The sequence below is a fragment of the Mustela putorius genome, unplaced genomic scaffold (assembly GCF_011764305.1).
Source record: "Mustela putorius furo isolate JIRA1106 unplaced genomic scaffold, ASM1176430v1.1 tig00003988_pilon_pilon_pilon, whole genome shotgun sequence".
NCBI lineage: Eukaryota > Metazoa > Chordata > Mammalia > Carnivora > Mustelidae > Mustela > Mustela putorius.
Window position 1 is genome coordinate 15,477,688 of NW_025422127.1, and position 19,801 is coordinate 15,497,488.

Consider the following 19,801-nt stretch of genomic DNA (forward strand, 5'->3'; position numbering starts at 1 on the left):
TTTCTACATAACATTGTACATAGTTTATAATTAAATATTTATGAATTTTATTAATGACTATATGGACTCAAAGCTCAAGAGCTATAGAGAAATATGTCTGTGTTGTTTTCTGTTACATCTTCAATGCCTAACACATAGTACCCGGCACAGGGTGGGAATGAAAGGTTTAGAAGGTAAAAGAGAAGGGGGAGAAAGGAAGGAAGGAAAGATGCAAAACTGGGCATGGGAGCACTCTGCGGAGCAATTTATTAGATATAATTGTGGAAAGCTGTTATGGAACAGTGATACATTGTAGCAAAGCAAAATTAACTCTGAATACAGTGGGTTCGGGCTGCCTAGGTTGGAATCCTGGTTCTATGCCCTCTAGCTGTTAAGTTACTTAAGCTCTCCAAACCAATAGTATTGTCTTCTATAAAAGTGAGATAATAATAATACTTAATATCTAGCCTTACGGGCTTATTGTGAGGATTTAATGAAATGATATCTGTAAAGTGCTTTGAACACTTTGAAGTTTTCAGACAAGGTAAGTTGCTGCTGTTGTTGTTATTATTATTTTAAAATAGCTACAGCTATTCCCTGTTAATAAAATACTGTACTATTGGTATATATCCTGTCAAAGAATTACCATGCATTGATGAAAAGAGTATAATGGGGAAAGAGAATATTTCTAGTATGTAGGCTAATATGCAGCGTAATTCTGTAAATTTAAATTCACAGTAGTGGTGATTGTGTGATACCTAGAGGATTTTGTTGGGAGAGGATGGTAGTAGGTGTATATGAATATATGTGTGTAAGTTCTCACTGATACTTAAGAAATGCTCCTCAACTCAGGAGCTTTTTAAAGAAAAACTTTTTTTAATTTAAAAAATTTGGGGGGTAATTCTGTAGCAGAGTGGTTCCTAATCTAGTATTTCTTTGAAATCAAGAGAACTGGTGGACTTCTCAAATGAAAATCTGACTTCTATGATGAATGCTTAACCTCTAGGTAATCTTCCTTTGTACACTCCTTTTTTCTTCTAATTGTTTCATTCTTTTGGAGACTTATGCTTCTTACCCTCCTAAGAAACCATAACAAGATTTTCCATAAGCATCTTGCAAATGACAAAAAAGTATTTTGCTCTCTGTTGGGGAATGGAAGAAGGTGGGAGACTTGAAGATGCAGTCTTTGCCAGCACCTGAAGCACCTAATGTCTGCTTTCTTAAGGAAAATGGGTCTGTGGTAAAATCATAATTTGTTCCTCCTTATTCTGAGTAAAAGTTTATTAGCTTGTGATTTAAGCAGACCATCTGGTCGTGCTGGCACTGCACACTATCAAGCCCTGTGCTTTCTCTTAATATGTTACTGGAGGCAGTTAAGTTGCATACTTGAATCCCAGCTCTGGCCTGGCTTTTTTTTTGTATCTTGAAACATATGTTTTTAAAGATCATACTGTAACCTGGAGCACATTTTTAAATGGTGGAGAATTTCTTCATTGTTTAATGTTCTTCATTTCTTCTGTTCAGCTTTCATTACTTTCATCTCTCAGTGACTATACCTAAAACTGTATAACTAATGTGTGGTAGGCGTGTAATGGAACATATATTCAAATGGAGATAGTTGGATGTATACTCTGGAGTTGTGGAGAAGTAACAGAGTAGTTCATTTTGACCTTGAAACTGTTTCCCTGGCTGGAGCCCAAGCACAAATGAGATAATTATTTGGAAATCCTTGCCTGTGGTACCATTCTAGTCTTAAAAACAAAAATGCTTTAACATTTACTTGGTCATATGTATTATCTTGGTTGTATGTATGTATAATAAGCTAGGAATACCTTGCGGGTCTGGCACTAAAATGGTTGGGAAAATGAAGCAATCTTTAAGAAAATTACATTTTGCTAACAAGCAAGATTCTGTAAGTGGAAGTATGGAATGAAAGTTAAAACATGTCTGTAAACAGAGCAGACTGGATGCTGGGAAAATAACTTCCACAGAAAGAACTGAAGATGGTTGATAAAATATGTATCATAAGTTGGAAAGAAAGTAAGGAAATCTCAGGAGATGAATAAGACAGGGAATTAAAATACAGGTATTTGAGGAGCTGTTGAACTTGAACATTAGCTCTTAAACTTAAACTTCTTGGAAGGAAAAAGGTCCATGGATGCCCAAAATGGAGAATCTAACAGACAACCAAATTCCCTATACCCTTTTTATTTTTTATTTTTTTAAGTAGGCTTCATACCCAGTGTAGAGCCCAACACCAGGCCTGAACTCATGACCTGAGATCAAGCCCTGAGCTGAGATCAGGAGTTGGATACTTAAAATGACACAACCACCCAGGCACCCCTCCCCACCCTTTAAAAAAGGGATCCATGGCCACCTGGGTGGCTCAGTTGATTGTCTGCTTATAACTCAGGTCATGATCTGAGGCTCCTGGGATCTAGTTCCATATGAGGCCCCTTGCTCAGCAGGGAGTCCGCTTCTCCCTCTCCCCTCCACTGCTCATGTGTGTGCACATGTGCATGCTCTCTCTCTCTCACAAAAATAAATTTAAAAAACCAAAAGGAATCCACAATACCCCAAATCGGTCCTTTGAAAACATTAAGAGAAGTGGCTTTTGGTGATATTAAAAGTGTAGGGGGAGGCAGAGTGGGGGCGCCTGGGTGGCTCAGTGGGTTAAAGTCTCTGCCTTCAGCTCAGGTCATGATTCCAGGGTCCTGGGATCAAGCTCCGCATGGGGCTCTCTGTTCAGTGGGGAGCCTGCTTCCTACTCTCTCTCTCTCTCTCTGCCTGCCTCTCTGCCTACTTGTGATCTCTGTCAAATAAATAAATAAAATCTTAAAAAAAAAATTGAAAAAGGCAGAGTAAACAATTTTTGAAGTGATAAAGGACTTATAACTATGAATCCTGCAAGTTTTAAAAAGATAAAAGAATATTTCGCCAGTACATATGACAAAAGAATTTAGCAAGACTCACTACATGTGACAAAGAAAACATGAAAAAATGAGTCAGTAATAAAATTTTTCCTACAAATTTCAATCCTGAAGAGTTAACAATGGTGACTTTTTAGTAGACATAAAAGGACAAATAACTTCAATCTTACAGAAACAATTCCAGAAAATTAAAAAGAGGGAATAATTTATCACAAACATACTTTATAAGATTAACATAACTTCGTATCAAAATTTACAAGGTTAGTACAGGAAAAGAAACATTTAGGCCTGTCTCAACCGTGAACATAAATGCAAAAATTCCTAAACAAAATATTTCCAATTTAAAGTTAGTGTATGAAAAAGAGAAAAATAAACATGAAGACATTTTAGGCCTGTTGCAGGAGTCAAGATTGGTGTCTTTAGAAAATTAACTACCATAATCTGCCACATTAAAAGATGTTAGGGAAAAGTCGTATGATCATCTTAAGAAATGTAGAAACTTTAATTTTTTTAACTAACTAGCAATAGAAGGAAATTTCTTTTTTCTTTTTAAGTTTATATTTAGAGGTGCATAGCTGGCTCAGTTAGTTAAGCATCTGCCTTTGGCCCATGTCCTGATCTCAGGGTCCTGGGATTGAGCCCCATAGTGCGCTGAGACATTGGATGTCCCTATGGGGAAAATGAGATTGGTTCAACACCATACACAAAAAAGCAATTCCAGGTAGTTTAAAGACTAGATGTCAGACACAATACTTAACACTCTTGGATAACTTGTCATTTAGGTATTGTACAGTAACCACAAAATAACACAAGTTGTGATGGCTAATTTTATGTGTCAGCTTGCTTGGGCCACAAAGTGCCCCGATAATTTGGTCCAACAAACTGTTATTTTTTTGAGGGTGTTTTGGATGAGATTAACATTTAAATCAATACACTTGAGTAATTCACATTGCCCTCTGTTCTATTCCAGTTTTCCAGTCAGTTGATTCCCCTCCCCTGACAAGGAGTAAATCCTGTCTGATTGTGTTTGAACTGGGATGTTGGCTTTTGCCTGCTTTTGGACCCTAATTGCAATACTGAGTCTTGAGTCTTGAGTCTGTCAATCTTTGGACCAGAACTTCACAATTGCTTGCCTCTCTTGGGTCTCAAGCTTGCTCATTCAGTTTGGAGATCTTGGCATTTGTCAGGTTCTATAATCATACAAGCCAGTTAATTTTAAAAAATATATATGTATGTTTTCTAATATGTATTATACATTACATTTTGTGTATGATTTCTTATAAAATATACATTTAATATATAATATATACAGTGTACTTCATATATTGATATAATTGCTATGGTATATTAATATAACTGATTATCTTAATTTAACAGTATATTTAATTACTGGTTATATTTCTCCAGAGAAACAAAACTAATAGGATATATATTGAATACAGTATGTGTGTATATGTATATGTTTGTGTATGCATGCCTATACAGGCGTACTTAGGAGACTTTGTCAATTTGGTTCCAGACCACTACAATAAAATATAGAAGGCAATAAAGTGAATCAAATGAATTTTTTGGTTTCCCAGTGTATACGTATATAAAAGTTACATTTACACTGTATTGTAGTGTGTTAGGTGTACAATAGCATTAATGTCTAAAAAAATGACATACATGCCTTAATTAAAAAATACTTTATTGCTTAAAAATGCTAACTAGCATCCGCACTTTCAGCAAGCTGTAATATTTTTGCTGTTGGAGGTTCTTACCTCAGTGTTGATGGCTCTGACTGATCTGGGTGGTGGTTGCTGAAGGTGGGGGTAGCTGTAGCAGTTTCTCTATTTTCATTTTTTGGGGCTTTTTTTGACAAGTATTTAGGACCTTTAGTAAGATTTGTTTGCTGTTTGTTGACTTTTTTGAAAAAAAAAATCAAGTTAACTTTTTAATACAAATAGAAATGAGGCTTTTATAAAAATCTCATCTTGGGGTACCTGGGTAGCTCAGTTGTTAGGCATCCACCTTTGGCTCAGGTTGTGATCCTGGGGTCCTGGGATCGAGTCCCACATCGGGCTCCCCGCTCTGTGGGAAGCCTGCTTTTCCCACTCCAGTTCCCCTGCTTGTGTTCCCTTTCTCACTGTATCTCTCTCTGTCAAATAAATAAATAAAATCTTTAAAAAACAGAAAAAAGGGGCACCTGGGTGGCTCAGTGGGTTAAAGCCTCTGCCTTCAGCTCAGGTTATGATGCCAGGGTCCTGGGATTGAGCACCACACCAGACTCTCTACTCAGCAGGGAGCCTGCTTCCTCCTCTCTCTGACTGCCTCCCTGCCTACTTGTAGTTTCTGTCTGTCAAATAAATAAATAAACAAAATCTTTAATAAATAAATAAATAGCATAAAAAAATAAAAATAAAAATCTCATCTTGCCCAGATATGAAACAATTTAAAAACCCTTGTAAGTGTAGTAGGCTTTTTTTTTTTTTTTAAAGTTTGTCCTTACTAAAAAGGGATGTTTTTAGGCAGAAACAATAAAAACCCCATGCTATAGATAATGCAGATAGTTCTAGTTATTTTGTTGATGGGCAAAAAACAAGCACTTAAGAGCTTCAGCTCCAGTTTTTTGTTAATTTATTTCTGGAATATCAAACTCATTTCTTCTTATTGGATGACTGAACCAGATGATGGTAGAGAATTGATAAACCAGTATTTACTTGGCCCTGCCCTAGTCAGAAGTTGGGGGATTGGGGCAGATGAATTCTTTGCTGGTGGATCAGCTGCTTTTATCTCTTTGCCACTTTGTTGTTTGGGGTTTCCTTGACACTCATGTCAGTAATTGAAGTTGTGGAAGTACCAGTGTTGAGGTGGCTGCTTACCGTGGGTCTTATGTCCTTGATTTTCCTTAATTTCTTTATTGCTGTCTTCTCTATGTTGTCTCTGGTAAGGAGGCCCCTGCAGAATTGTTGTCTGTGACCCTGATACATACTGTCTCTCACTGGTCTACCTTGTGCTCCTGAATTCTGGTTGTCAGCACCTTCCAGCACTTCACCCTGCCCAAGCGGTTTGGAAGACTGTGGTTGATGCCCCCATGGTCTCCACATATAGTAAGATGGGAGTTGTTGCCTGCAGAAGGTCTGGAACTGTTGGGTCTGGCCTTGAAAGCATGTCTAATTCCTCATTCTTTTCCCCACTCTCACTATTTTGGCAATTCTGCTAGTAATTGCATGGAGGACCCATGTGCCATGGATAGTGCCTATAATGGTTACGATCTGCTGCATATTTACTGCCTTGTACTGGAACTCCACCAGCACCTATACCATTTGCTACCTCCTTACATTTTCCCCTTCACCAGCATCATACTCCATAGTCCCTCCATCCTCCTACACTATGAAGGTAGTTCTTGGAATTACTCCTCTTTATGACAGTCAGGTGTACAAATACATCTTCCTTGTTTATTCCTGTTGAAGACACAATATCCATATCTCACATTGGACCATTCTGCTCTTTCCCACATCTTCTTACACTTGCTGGCAGTGATGTGAGGCCTCCACCACCAACTGTGGGGTCAGGCTTGGTGTCGGCAGTGATGGGACATGGGCCGGGACTGGGTGACTGGAAGGTTTCCACTTCATTGCTCATGGTTGTAGTGATGGTGACGGGGCTGGTTTAGGCAGCTGCAGCTCCTCCTGGGGTATGATGGTAACTAGACCAGAGTTGGTGGGGCTCTTCCAGGCTTTTTGAGGTCTGCTCTCCATCCCACTACCTATTGGAATTTCTTCAAAAACAGCAACAATGGAGGCACCTGGGTGGCTCAGTTGGTTAAGCATCTGCCTTTGGCTCAGGTGATGATCCCGGGGTCCTGTGGTCAAGCCCTATGTCGGGCCACCTGCTCATTGGGGAATCTTCTCTTCACTCTCCCTCGGCCTCCCACCCCCCACTCATGCTTGCTTTCTCTCTCTGTCCCTCAAATGAATAAATAAAATCTTAAAAAAAGAGAAAACGATGAAGTTTGCCACATCAACTTTTTCTTTCACAAACAGTTTCTCTGTAGCATATGATTCTCTGTGTTAGCATTGTAGTCACAGTAGAACTTCCTTCAGAGTTGGAGTCAGTCTTCTCAAATCTGTTATTGCTTTATCCAGTAAGTTTACATAATTTTTAAATTTCTTTGTTGTTGTCTCTACTGTCTTTATGGCATCTTCAGAGGGAGTAGATTCCATTTCAAGAAACCACTTTCTTTGCTCATCTAAAAGAAGCAACTCCTCATCTGTTCAGATCTTATCATGGGATTGCAACAATTAAGTCACGTCTTCCGGCTCCACTTCTAATTCTAGTTCTCTTGCTATTTCCACTACATCTGCAGTTCTTTTTCCATTGAAGTCTTGAACCCCTCAAAGTCATCCAGGAGGATTGGAACCAACTTCTTCCAAACTCCTGTTCAGGTTGATAGTTTTACCTCTTCCCATGAATCACAAGTGTTCTTACCAGCATCTAGAATGGTAGACTTTTTTTCCAGAAGGTTTTCAATTTACTTGTCCCAGATCCATCAGAGGAATCCCTGTCTGTGACAGCTGTAGCCTTCCTGAAATGTATTTCTTAAGTAATAAGACTTAAAATCTGAAATGATTTCTTCTTGCTCCATGGGCTACAGAATGAATGTTGCGTTAGACATGAAAACTACAATCATCTCATTGTATGTCTCCATCAGAACTCTTCAGTGTCAGTGAGCAATCATATTTTGAAAGGAATTTTTTTTTCTGAGCAGTAGGTCTCAGCAGTGGACTTAAAATATTTAATAGACTATGTTGTAAACAAATGTGCTATTGGGACGCCTGGGTGGCTCAGTTGGTTAAGCAGCTGCCTTCGGCTCAGGTCATGATCCTAGCGTCCTGGGATCAAATCCCGCATCGGGCTCCTTGCTCCGCAGGGAGCCTGCTTCTCCCTCTGACTCTGCCTTCCACTCTGTCTGCCTGTGCTCGCTCTCACTCTCTCTCTCTCTCTCTCTTACAAATAAATAAATAAAATCTTAAAAAAAAAATGTTAAAAAAAAAATGTGCTGTTACCTAGGCTTTGCTCTTCCATTTATAGAATATAGGCAAAGTAGACTTAGCTTGATTCTTAAGGGCCTTCGGATTTTTAGAGTGGTAAATGAGCACTGACCTCACTTAAAGTCATTAGCTGTGTTAGCCCCTAACAGAAGAATCAGCCTATATTTTTAAGACAAGCATTAACTTCTCCACTCTAAGATGACTTCTTCTTCTAGTAGAAAGCTGTTTCATCTACATTGAACATCTGTTGTTTAGTGTAGCCACCTTCATTAATGATCTTAGCTAGATCTCCTGGATAACTTGTTGCAGTTTCTGTATCAGCAGTTACTGCTTCATCTTGTACTTTTATGTTATGGAGATAATTCTTCCCTCAAACCACATGAACCAACCTCTGACAACTTCAGATTTCTCTTCTGCAGCTTCCTCACCTCTCTTAGCCTTCACAGAATTAAAGAGAGTTTGGCCTTGCTCTGGATTAGACTTTGCCTTAAGGAATGTTACAGCTGTTTTGGTCATTCCATAGAATGGAGGGTTAGTAAAACTTTCTCCATATAAGTAATAAGGTTGTTTCTCACTTTCTTATTGTTTGTGTATTCACTGAAATAGCATTTGTAATTTCCTTTAAGAACTTTTCGTTTGCAGAGGCACCTGGGTGGTTCAGTGGGTAAAGCCTCTGCCTTCGGCTCAGGTCATGATCTCAGGGTCCTGGGATTGAGCCCCGCATCGGGCTCTCTGCTCAGCAGGGAGCCTGCTTTCCCCCTTCTCTCTCTGCCTGCCTCTCTGCCTACTTGTGATCTCGGTCTGTCAAATAAATAAATAAAATCTTAAAAAAAAAAAAAAAAAGAACTTTTCCTTTGCATTCACAATTTGGCTGTTTGGTACAAGAGGTCTGGCTTTCAGGTATCTTAGCTTTGGACCAGTCTTCCTCACTAAGCTTAATCATTTCTAGCTTTTGATTTAAAGTGAGAGATATGTGACTCGTTCTTTCACTTGAACATTTAGATACCATTGTAGCATTATTAATTGACCTAATTTCAGTCTTGTTATATCTCAGCAATAGAGAGGCCCAAGGAGAAAGAGAGTGACAGGGGTTGGTGGAGAAGGCATAGTACATACTACATTTGGCAGATAAGTTTGCTCTCTTATATGGGTGCAGTTTGTGGTGCCCCAAAAAGAATTAGAGTAGTAACATCAAAAATCACTGATCATATATCACTATAACAAATATAATAATAATGAAAAATGGGAGAATTAACATTGTAACAGACATGAAGTGAGCAAATGCTTTTGGAAATAAGGAAACAGACTTGATTGACATGGGTTGCCACAAAACTTCAATTTGTAAAATATACAAGGGCTTTGAAGTGCAATAAAACAAGGTATGCCTGCACACACACACATACATATTATATTCAGAATATATCCTATTGCTTTTCTTTCTCTGGAGAACCCTAACACACCTATAATAATCATTTATTTCTTCATCACATAGATTGGAGAGTTAGTGTAGTTGGCCTTGCTTTAGTTGTTGACTGGGGTGGCTGTGCCCTCATGATTATTTCTAGAACCCAACTGAGAGGGAATAGCTACTCAGAATGTTGCTTTTTTGGCAATGGTGGAAATGTAGCCTAACCACATGTATTATGAACTTCAGCTTGTTTCTGAATTGCTCACATCCCAATACTCAAAGCATATCACATAGCCAAGCCAAAATCAAGGGTCAGAGGAGTATTTTCTTCCCATTATTATGCTATGGGAAGGATGTGGATGAATACTAATACCATAGAGGAATGAATAATTGGGACCACTAATTCAGTCTATTCCTAAAGGCAGTATAAAAGTAGGAAATACCATACGAGCCTGAGAATAGGAAGGATTTCTTAAAGAGGATATAAAAGTCACAAATCTTAAAGGCTTTATATAAGATACTTGGGGGCACCTGGGTGGCTCAGTTGGTTAAACGTCTGACCCTTGATCTCAGCTCAGGTCTTAATCTCAGGGTCATGAGTTCAAGCCCCACTCTGGGCTCTATGCTGGGCATGGAGCCCACTTAAAAAAAAAAAGATATTTTTGATCGTACAAAGATACCATAATAAAAGGGACAGTTAAGGTACACGCTGGGAGAAGAAATTTGCTAAGTGTTTAATTGATGAAATGTTGGTCTCTAGAATATATGTTTATGGGTATGTTTAAAATTTTTCCAAAATCAACAAGAATAAGAGAAGCCAGTGGAGGTTGGAAGCAAAGATTTCAGCTTCAAGGAAAAGCAGCACAAATGATTCCTAAACAAATGAAAAATGTTTAGTCTTAACTGATAATTATTGAAGTAATAAAGAACTTGATAAAATATGTATTGAGAAATTTATAAAGAGGAAATCAGATTATTGTTTTCTGAACCCGTATCTGATCAATGTTACTGCTATAAGTGTCTCTTCACTTGATATGTCTCTTCATTTGATACAACATGAAGTACACAGCTTTATTTGTGAAGTACCATTGTTAAAAAGACAACTCAGATCTCAGTCCAATGAAGACTTTAGATATAACTGTCATTTTATAGGAAGCATGAAGATAAGAGGAGCAATGTAAATAGCACCATTAAAAAAATAATTCACCGAATCCAAAATGTGGGACATTGTATTGGACACATGACTCAAATTTGTTTATTTCTCAACTCAGTTCGTTTCCATTGATATCTTTTTCTATCCTTATGGCAACACTACCTTGAAGTTTTATAGATTTTTGAAGTCAAGAAGTATGAAATTTTCAACTTTATTATTCTGTTTCAAGATAACTTATTCTGGCTCCCTCATTTTAATATCAATTTTAGGATTAGCTGGTCAATTTCTGTAAAAAAAGACAGCTAGCATCTTTCCATGGATTACATTGAATCTGTGGATCACTCTAGGATGTATAGTCAACTTAAAAACCTAAGATATCTGAACATGATATTTTGCCATTTATTTAAATTTTCTTTAATTTCTTTCAATAATCCTATAATTTTCAGTATATATATATAATGCATTTTAAGTGAAATTTATACCTAGCTATTTCCTTCTTTGTGATGCTATTTTAAGTATAATTGTTTTAAATTTCATTTTTGAATGTTTATTGCTTGTACATGCATAGACAGTTGATTTTGTATATAAATCTTATATTCTGCAACCTTTGTATACTTATTGATACTTTGTATTCTTATTGATTGATATATATGTATATATGTATATATTAAAAATATATATATCTTATAAATATATTATTTTTTTATTTTTTATTTTCTATAAACATATATTTTTATCCCCAGGGGTACAGGTCTGTGAATCACCAGGTTTACACACTTCACAGCACTCACCAAAGCACATACCCTCCCCAGTGTCCATAGTTCCACCCCCTTCTCCCAAACCCCCTCCCCCCAGCAACACTCAGTTTGTTTTGTGAGATTAAGAGGCGCCTGGGTGGCTCAGTGGGTTAAGCCGCTGCCTTCGGCTCAGGTCGTGATCTCGGGGTCCTGGGATCGAGTCCCGCATCGGGCTCTCTGCTCAGCAGGGAGCCTGCTTCCCTCTCTCTCTCTCTCTGCCTGCCTCTCTGCCTACTTGTGGTCTCTGTCTGTCAAATAAACAAATAAAATCTTTAAAAAAAAAAAAAAAAGAGTCACTTATGGTCTGTCTCCCTCCCAATCCCATCTTGTTTCATTGATTCTTCTCCTACCCACTTAAGCCCCCATGTTGCATCACCACTTCCTCATATCAGAGAGATCATATGATAGTTGTCTTTCTCTGCTTGACTTATTTCGCTAAGCATGATACGCTCTAGTTCCATCCATGTTGTTGCAAATGGCAAGATTTCATTTCTTTTGATGGCTGCATAGTATTCCATTGTGTATATATACCACATCTTCTTGATCCATTCATCTGTTGATGGACATCTAGGTTCTTTCCATAGTTTGGCTATTGTGGACATTGCTGCTATAAACATTGGGGTGCACGTGCCCCTTTGGATCACTACGTTTGTATCTTTAGGGTAAATACCCAATAGTGCAATTGCTGGGTCATAGGCAGTTCTATTTTCAAGATTTTGAGGAACCTCCATGCTGTTTTCCAGAGTGGCTGCACCAGCTTGCATTCCCACCAACAGTGTAGGAGGGTTCCCCTTTCTCCGCATCCTCACCAGCATCGGTCATTTCCTGACTTGTTGATTTTAGCCATTCTGACTGGTGTGAGGTGATATCTCATTGTGGTTTTGATTTGTATTTCCCTGATGCCGAGTGATATGGAGCACTTTTTCATGTGTCTGTTGGCCATCTGGATGTCTTCTTTGCAGAAATGTCTGTTCATGTCCTCTGCCCATTTCTTGATTGGATTATTTGTTCTTTGGGTGTTGAGTTTGCTAAGTTCTTTATAGATTCTGGACACCAGTCCTTTATCTGATATGTCGTTTGCAAATATCTTCTCCCATTCTGTCAGTTGTCTTTTGATTTTGTTAACTGTTTCCTTTGCTGGGCAAAAGCTTTTGATCTTGATGAAATACCAATAGTTTATTTTTGCCCTTGCTTCCCTTGCCTTTGGCGTTGTTCCTAGGAGGATGTTGCTGCGGCTGAGGTCGAAGAGGTTGCTGCCTGTGTTCTCCTCAAGGATTTTGATGGATTCCTTTCGCACATTGAGGTCCTTCATCCATTTTGAGTCTATTTTTGTGTGTGGTGTAAGGAAATGGTCCAATTTCATTTTTCTGCATGTGGCTGTCCAGTTTTCCCAGCACCATTTATTGAAGAGGCTGTCTTTTTTCCTTTGGACATTCTTTGCTGCTTTGTCGAAGATTAGTTGACTGTAGAGTTGAGGGTCTATTTCTGGGCTCTCTATTCTGTTCCATTGATCTATGTGTCTGTTTTTGTGCCAGTACCATGCTGTCTTGATGATGACAGCTTTGTAATAGAGCTCGAAGTCCAGAATTGTGATGCCACCAACTTTGGCTTTCTTTTTCAGCATCCCTTTGGCTATCCGAGGTCTTTTCTGGTTCCATATAAATTTTAGGATTATTTGTTCCATTACTTTAAAAAAGTGGATGGCACTTTGATAGGAATTGCATTAAATATGTAGATTTCTTTAGGTAGCATAGACATTTTCACAATATTTATTCTTCCAATCCAGGAGCATGGAACATTTTTCCATTTCTTTGTGTCTTCCTCAATTTCTATCATGAGTACTTTATAGTTTTCTGAGTATAGATTCTGTGCCTCTTTGGTTAGGTTTATTCCTAGGTATCTTATGGTTTTGGGTGCAATTGTAAATGGGATTGACTCCTTAATTTCTCTTTCTTCTGTCTTGCTGTTGGTGTAGAGAAATGCAACTGATTTCTGTGCATTGATTTTATATCCTGACACTTTACTGAATTCCTGTACAAGTTCTAGCAGTTTTGGAGTGGAGTTTTTTTTTTTTTTTTTTTTTTAATTTACTTGAGAGAGAGAGAGTGAGAATGTGAGAGAAGAGAAGGTCAGAGAGAGAAGCAGACTCCCCATGGAGCTGGGAGTCCGATGCGGGACTCGATCCCGGGACTCCAGGATCATGTCCTGAGCCGAAGGCAGTCGTCCAACCAACTGAGCCACCCAGGCGTCCCTGGAGTGGAGTCTTTTGGGTTTTCCACATATAGTATCATATCATCTGCGAAGAATGATAATTTGACTTCTTCTTTGCCGATTTGGATGCCTTTAATTTCCTTTTGTTGTCTGATTGCTGAGGCTAGGACCTCTAGTACTATGTTGAATAGCAGTGGTGATAATGGACATCCCTGCCGTGTTCCTGACCTTAGCGGAAAAGCTTTCAGTTTTTCTCCATTGAGAATGATATTTGCGGTGGGTTTTTCATAGATGGCTTTGATGATATTGAGGTATGTGCCCTCTTTCCCTACACTTTGAAGAGTTTTGATCAGGAAGGGATCAAATGCTTTTTCAGCATCTATCGAGAGTATCATATGGTTCTTGTTCTTTCTTTTATTGATGTGTTGTATCACATTGACTGATTTGCGGATGTTGAACCAACCTTGCAGCCCTGGAATAAATCCCACTTGGTCGTGGTGAATAATCCTTTTAATGTACTGTTGAATCCTATTGGCTAGTATTTTGTTGAGTATTTTCGCATCTGTGTTCATCAAGGATATGTCAAATGCTTTTTCAGCATCTATCGAGAGTATCATATGGTTCTTGTTCTTTCTTTTATTGATGTGTTGTATCACATTGACTGATTTGCGGATGTTGAACCAACCTTGCAGCCCTGGAATAAATCCCACTTGGTCGTGGTGAATAATCCTTTTAATGTACTGTTGAATCCTATTGGCTAGTATTTTGTTGAGTATTTTCGCATCTGTGTTCATCAAGGATATTGGTCTATAGCTCTCTTTTTTGATGGGATCCTTATCTGGTTTTGGGATCAAGGTGATGCTGGCCTCATAAAATGTGTTTGGAAGTTTTCCTTCCATTTCTGTTTTTTGGAATAGTTTCAGGAGAATAGGAATTAGTTCTTCTTTAAATGTTTGGTAGAATTCCCCCGGGAAGGCATCTGGCCCTGGGCTTTTGTTTGTTTGGAGATTTTTAATGACTGTTTCAATCTCCTTACTGGTTATGGGTCTGTTCAGGCTTTCTATTTCTTCCTGGTTCAGTTGTGGTAGTTTATATGTTTCTAGGAATGCATCCATTTCTTCCAGATTGTCAAATTTATTGGCGTAGAGTTGCTCATAGTATGTTCTTATAATAGTTTGTATTTTTTGGTGTTAGTTGTGATCTCTCCTCTTTCATTCCTGGTTTTATTTATTTGGGTCCTTTCTCTTTTCTTTTTGATAAGTCTGGCCAGGGGTTTATCAATTTTATTAATTCTTTCAAAGAACCAGCTCCCAGTTTTGTTGATTTGTTCTATTTTTTTTTTGTTTGTTTGTTTCTATTTCATTGATTTCTGCTCTTATCTTTATGATTTCTCGTCTCCTGCTGGGCTTAGGGTTTCTTTCTTGTTCTTTCTCCAGCTCATTTAGGTGTAGGGTTAGTTTGTGTACCTGAGACCTTTCTTGTTTTTTGAGAAAGGCTTGTACCAATATATATTTTCCTCTCAGGACTGCCTTTGTTGTGTCCCACAGATTTTGAACCGTTGTATTTTCATCTTCATTTGTTTCCATGATTTTTTTCAATTCTTTACTTTCCCGCTGGACCCATTCATTCTTAAGAAGATGCTGTTTAGTCTCCATGTATTTGGGTTCTTTCCCATCTTCCTTTTGTGGTTGAGTTCTAGCTTTAGAGCATTGTGGTCTGAAAATATGTAGGGAATGATCCCAATCTTTTGATACCGGTTGAGTCCTGATCTAGGACCAAGGATGTGATCTATTCTGGAGAATGTTCCATGTGCACTAGAGAAGAATGTGTATTCTGTTGCTTTGGGATGAAATGTTCTGAACATATCTGTGATGTCCATCTGGTCCAGTGTGTCGTTTAAGGCCTTTATTTCCTTGCTGATCTTTTGCTTGGATGATCTGTCCATTTCAGTGAGGGGAGTGTTAAAGTCCCCTACTATTATTGTATTGTTGTTGATGTGTTTCTTTGATTTTGTTATTAATTGGTTTATATAGTTGGCTGCTCCCACGTTGGGGGCATAGATATTTAAAATTGTTAGATCTTCTTGTTAGGCAGACCCTTTGAGTATGATATAGTGTCCTTCCTCAGCTCTTATTATAGTCTTTGGCTTAAAATCTAATTGATCTGATATAAGGATTGCCACTCCTGCTTTCTTCTGATGTCCATTAGCATGGTAAATTCTTTTCCACCCCCTCACTTTAAATCTGGAGGTGTCTTCGGGCTTAAAATGAGTTTCTTGGAGGCAACATATAGATGGTTTTTTTTTTTTTATCCATTCTGATACCCTGTGTCTTTTGACAGGGGCATTTAGCCCATTAACATTCAGGGTAACTATTGAGAGATATGAATTTCGTGCCATTGTATTGCCTGTAAGGTGACTGTTACTGTATATGGTCTCTGTTCCTTTCTGATCTACCACTTGTAGGCTCTCTTTGCTTAGAGGACCCCTTTCAGTATTTCCTGTAGAGCTGGTTTGGTGTTTGCAAATTCCTTCAGTTTTTGTTTGTCCTGGAAGCTTTTAATCTCTCCTTCTACTTTCAGTGATAGCCTAGCTGTATATAGTATTCTTGGCTGCATGTTTTTCTCGTTTAGTGCTCTGAAAATATCATGCCAGCTCTTTCTGGCCTGCCAGGTCTCTGTGGATAAGTCAGTTGCCAATCTAATATTTTTACCATTATATGTTACAGACTTCTTTTCACGGGCTGCTTTCAGGATTTTCTCTTTGTCACTGAGACTTGTAAATTTTACTATTAGTTGACGGGGTGTGGGCCTATTCTTATTGATTTTGAGGGGCATTCTCTGAACCTCCTGAATTTTGATGCTCGTTCCCTTTGCCATATTGGGGAAATTCTCCCCAAGAATTCTCTCCAGTATACCTTCTGCTCCCCTTTCTCTTTCTTCTTCTTCTGGAATCCCAATTATTCTAATGTTGTTTCGTCTTATGGTGTCACTTATCTCTCGAATTCTCCCCTCGTGGTCCAGTAGCTGTTTGTCCCTCTTTTGCTCAGCTTCTTTATTCTCTGTCATTTGGTCTTCTATATCACTAATTCTTCTGCCTCATTTATCCTAGCAGTGAGAGCCTCCATTTTTGATTGCACCTCATTAATAGCTTTTTTGATTTCAACTTGGTTAGATTTTAGTTCTTTTATTTCTCCATAAAGGGCTTTTATATCTCCCGAGAGGGTTTCTCTAATATCTTCTATGCCTTTTTCGAGCCCGGCTAGAACCTTGAGAATTGTCATTCTGAACTCTAGATCTGACATATTACCAATGTCTGTATTGATTAGGTCCCTAGCCTTCGGTACTGCCTCTTGTTCTTTTTTTTGTGGTGAATTTTTCTGTCTTGTCATTTTATCCAGATAAGAGTATATGAAGGAGCAAGCAAAATACTAAAAGGGTGGCAACAACCCCAGGAAAATATGCTTTAACCAGATCAGAAGAGATCCCAAATCGTGAGGGGGGAGAAAGGGAATAAAAAGAGGTTCAAAAAGGGAGAAAGAAAAAAAAGAAAAAAAGAAAAAAAAAAGAAAGGAAAAGAATTTAAAAAAAAGAAAATGAATAAAGAAAAATATAAAAAAGAAAAAATATATATTAGATAAACTAGTTAAAAAACGTTAAAAAAGAAAGGGATAAAAGTTAAAAAAAATTTTACCAGAAGGCGAGAAAAAAAACAAAAAATGAAAAAGAAAAAAGTGAAATTATCTGCAAGACTAAAACAAAATCACAGGGAGAAAGCCATGAGTTTCGTGCTTTGCTTTCTCCTCCTCTGGAATTCTGCTGCTCTTCTTGGTAGGTGAACTTGGTCTTGGCTGGATTTCTTGTTGATCTTCTGGGGGAGGGGCCTGGTGTAGTGATTCTCAAGTGTCTTTGCCCCAGGCGGAATTGCACCGCCCTTACCAGGGGCTGGGGTGAGTAATCCGCTCGGGTTTGCTTTCAGGAGCTTTTGTTCCCTGAGCGCTTTCCGTAGAGTTCCGGAGGACAGGAACACAAATGTCGGCCTCCTGGTCTCCGGCCTGGAGGAGCCGAGAGCCCAGGGCCCCACTCCTTAGTGCGCCCTCAGAGAACAGTGCCCAGTTACTCCCGTCTGCCTGACCTCCGGCCGCTCTCTGAGCTCTCCGAGCCTGCGACCGGTTCAAGGTAACACCGAGCTGTGAGCTTACTGTCGGCTCTGTCTCTGTAGCCGGCTTTCCCGTTCCAATACCCCCAAGCTCTGCGACACTCAGACACCCCTGATCCTTCTGTGACCCTGCGGGACCTGAGGCCACGGTGACCCCGCGTGGGCTTTGCCCCGGTTTAGCCTCTGGAGCGATGTCCCTCAGCGGAACAGACTTTTAAAAGTCCTGAATTTGTGCGTGGTTGCTCCGCCGCTTGCAGGGAGCCGGCCCCTCCCCCCGGGGTCTATCTTCCCGTCGCTTTGGATTCACTTCTCCGCCGGTCCTACCTTTCAGAAAGTGGTTGTTTTTCTGCTTCCAGAATTGCTGTTCTTCTCTTCAATCTGCCGATGGATTTTCAGGTGTTTGCAATCTTTAGATAATCTATCTAGCTGATCTCCGGCTAGCTGAATTAGTCTCAGCCTGCTACTTCTCCGCCATCTTGACTCCTCTCTCTCTCTTTCTCTCTGTCTCTCTGTCTCTCTCTCTCTCTCTCTATATATATATATTTTTTTTAGTAGACTCTTGGTGTTTGTCACTATATAAGATCATGTCATTTTCAACCAGAGAAAGTTTTGTCTTCCTTTTAATTTTTTGTCTATTCTAATTTTGCTGGCTATCACTTCTAGTACATTATTAAATAGACATGGTGAGAAAGGACAGTCTAGTCTTGTTCTTGGTGCTGGTCCTAGAGGGAAAGCATTCTCTCTTTCATTGTTAAAGTTTATATTAGCTGTGAGTTTTTCATAAATGTCCTTCATCAGGTCGAGAAAGTTTTTCTTTTTCTCATCTACTTGACTGTTTCTATCATGAAAAGTTGTTGGAAATTGTTAAATACTCTTCTGCATCTACTTAGATGATCATGTAGGTTTTTTGGCTTGTATTCTACTTATACAGTTTATTACATTTAATTTTATATGTTAAGCCAACCTTGAATTCTTAGGATAAATCTCAATTTTTATATCTTCCTAGGTTTGATTTTCTTTTCTTTTTTTCCTCTGTATTCAGAAGGAATACTCCTGTGTAATTTCCTCTTTTTTTTTCTTTTTAGATTTTTCTGGTTTTGTTGTCAGGGCTTCTGCATCATAATCCCTGTTTGCCATGATTCCCATTTCTCTTACTTTTTGGCATAAATTGTGCAAATTTCATCTTTTGTACATTTCTTCCCCCAAATCTGGAATCAGCTGTGTTTTTACGGAGCCTGTTCAGTTTAGTGGGAAACTATAATCTGGGTGTTGTAGTGCTCAAGAGTTGTTGATTCTCACTGCTTTTAACTCCTAGGTAGTATGTATGTAGGTGTGTTTTTTCCTTTTGGTTCTGGAATATATAAAGTGTAGGCCCCTTTTTGTGTACATGAAAAAACAAAGTTGGATGAAATAAGGAAGTCAGAATATTCAATTATAAAATCTTCATAAGCTGATAGAATGAACCAGTGATTTATTTTGGAATATATATGTCAAAGACAAAAACAAAGAAATGGAAGGGATTAAGTAACAAATTTAGAATGGTGATGAACTGTCATGGGGGACTTTTGGCCATACAGTTGGATAGATGCACCTACAAAGCTTGTGGATAATGTGTATATAGATGTGTATATTGTTCTTGGTTCTGGAATATATGTGTATTCCTTCTTTATATACATATATTTCACATTGGTTATTTATGAAACTTAAAGGTATTTTATGCACAAAGCATTATGAAATTATCTTTCCTATTATTTGTAAGTAGTCTTTAGATAATTTGTGTTCTTGGGTGCCTGGGTGGCTTGGTTGAGCGTCGGGCTCTTGGTTTTGGCTCAGGTCATGATCTCAGGGTTGTGTGATCAAGCACTGTGTCAGGGCTCCATGCTCTGTAGGGAGTCTGCTAGAGATTCTGTCTCTCACTCTTCTCTCTCCCTTTGTCCTCCCCTCTTTTCCCTTCTCTCTAAAAATATGTAAAGAATTCTTTTTTTTTAAAAATATGTATATAATTCTTAAAAAAATAATTTATGACCGTTTGCCAACTGTACCAAAAGTGCCTTCTTACTGTGGCTATTAAAGTTCTTCTTACTATTTATAATGCGGAGTTAGTTCAATACCCATATTGATAAAAATGAATTAT

The 19,801-nt window shown here is 38.6% G+C and overlaps 1 protein-coding gene and 1 pseudogene across 15 annotated transcripts in view; one reads left to right on the forward strand and one right to left on the reverse strand.

The window, feature by feature from the left end:
* Positions 1 to 19,801, forward strand: part of ERC1 (ELKS/RAB6-interacting/CAST family member 1) — a 558,286-nt gene that overhangs the window by 275,425 nt on the left and 263,060 nt on the right. The gene's annotated exons all lie outside the window — the stretch shown is intronic.
* LOC101675994 lies at positions 5,556 to 6,649 on the reverse strand (annotated as a pseudogene).